Source organism: Pan troglodytes, chromosome 1 (genome assembly GCF_028858775.2).
Source record: "Pan troglodytes isolate AG18354 chromosome 1, NHGRI_mPanTro3-v2.0_pri, whole genome shotgun sequence".
In the NCBI taxonomy this organism is placed as follows: domain Eukaryota; kingdom Metazoa; phylum Chordata; class Mammalia; order Primates; family Hominidae; genus Pan; species Pan troglodytes.
In genome coordinates this window covers 23,330,879-23,332,971 of record NC_072398.2, presented here as the reverse complement: position 1 = coordinate 23,332,971, position 2,093 = coordinate 23,330,879, and the positions used below count along the sequence as shown (strand labels likewise).

Here is a 2,093-nt window from a genome sequence, read left to right as displayed (position 1 = left end):
AAGTTTCAGAATTAGCTTTCTTGTTTTGTTACCGGTATAACAGCTATAATATGACTTCTCAGTATTGATTTAGGCTATTCTTATTTACAAAAACTTGGTAATTAAACTATATTAAATTTAAGAAGTCCTGTTCCTCAAAAGACACCAATAAGAATGAAAATTCAAGCCAGAGTGTGGGAGAAGATATTCATAATTCATATACCCGACAAAGGACTTGAATCCAGAATATAGAAAAACTTGCTAAAAGTCAATAAGAGGCTAGGCGCAGTGGCTCACGCCTGTAATCCCAGCACTTTGGGAGGCCGAGGTGGGCGGATCACCTGAGGTCAGAAGTTCGAGACCAGCCTGACCAATATGGTGAAACCCCATCTCTACTAGAAATACAAAAATTACGCAGGCATAGTCATGGGCCCCTGTAATCCCAGCTACTCAGGAGTCTGAGGTAGGAGAATCTCTTGAACCCGGGAGGCAGAGGTTGCAGTGAGCTGAGATCGCACCACTGCAACAGAGCAAGACTCCATCTCAAAAAAAAAGAAAAAAAGTCAATAAGAAAAGGACAGTCCGACAATTCAATGAAAAAAATGGCAAAAAAAAAAACCTCACAAAATGGGCAAAAGACTAGAATAGGCACATGGTAGAAGAGGATATCCACGTGGCCAATCAACAGGAAAAAATGCTTGGCTTCATTAGTCATCAGGGAAATGCAAGTTAATACATGATGTGGCCGGGCACGGTGGCTCATGCCTCTATTCTCAGTGCTTTGGGAGGCTGAGGCGGGAGGATTGCTTGAGCCCTTCAAGACCAGCTTGGGCAACATAGTGAGATGAAATCTCTAATCACACACAAACACACACACTCCCACTGTAATAAATATATATATATATATATATGGCCGAGACCAAGATGGTTGTGAGACTTGGCGCCTTCCTCAAGAACGCCTGGGCCAAGGAGCCAATGCTGGTGGTCTCCTTCATCATTGGGAGCCTCACTGTAATTCTGCCCCCACTCAGCCCCTACACCAAGTATTCCATCATGATCAATGAGGCCACACCCTACAACTATCCAGTGCCCGTCCACGATGATGGGAACATGCGGACATGTGCAGCCACCCCCAGGGCCCCCAGGGCCCCAGCTTGGAGTGGCTGAAGAAAGTGTGAGCACCTCCACTGACAGAAGAGGCCCCTCACATGGCTCCCAATAAAAATGTGAAAACCAACAACTTTATGTGTATATATATATATATATATATATATATATGTATATCAAGTGTTGCTATTTCTCCCAATATCTCCTAAAGCTGAATATTTACACATCCTGTGACCAGCATAGGTATATACTCAACAGAAATATGTTCATGTGTGTGATGGTTAATATTAAGTGTCAACTTGATTGTGGCCGGGCGTGGTGGCTCACACCTGTAATCCCAGCACTTTGGGAGGAGGCTGAGTCTGGCAGATCACTTGAGGCCAGAAGTTCAAGACCAGCCTGGTCAACATGGCAAACCCCATCTCTACTAAAAATACAAAAATTAGCCAGGCATGATGGCGCGCACCTGTAGTCCCAGCTACTCAGGAGACTGAGGCAGGAGAATTGCTTGAACCAGGGAGGCAAAGGTTGCAGTGAGCCAAGATTGCGCCACTGCACCCCAGCCTGGGCGACAGAGCATGACTCTGTCTCAAAAAAAAAAAAAGTGTCAACCTGGTTGGATTGAAGGATGCAAAGTATTGTTTCTGGGTGTTTTTTTGTGACAGTGGTAGCAGAGGAGATTAACATTTGAGGCAGTGGACTGGGAGAGGCAGCGTGGCTAGAAATAGCAGGCAGGAGATGGAAGGGCAGAGTTGCTGAGTCTTCAGGCCTTCATCTTTCTCCCGTGCTCAATGCTTCCTGCCCTGGAACATCAGACTCCAAGTTCTTTGGTTTTTGGACTCTTGGACTTACACTGGTGGTTTGCCAGGGGCTCTCGGGCCTTTGGCCACAGACTGAAGGCTGCACTGTCAGCTTCCCGACTTTTGAGGTTTTGAGACTCAGACTGAGCCACTACTGGCTTCCTTGCTCCTGAGCTTGCAGAGAGTCTGTCGTTAGACTTTACCTTG

The 2,093-nt window shown here is 46.0% G+C and overlaps 1 pseudogene; it reads left to right on the top strand.

Moving 5' to 3' along the window:
* Window positions 1–903: 903 nt before the first annotated feature.
* LOC104004759 (NADH dehydrogenase [ubiquinone] 1 alpha subcomplex subunit 3-like) lies at window positions 904–1,157 on the top strand (annotated as a pseudogene).
* Window positions 1,158–2,093: the final 936 nt, after the last annotated feature.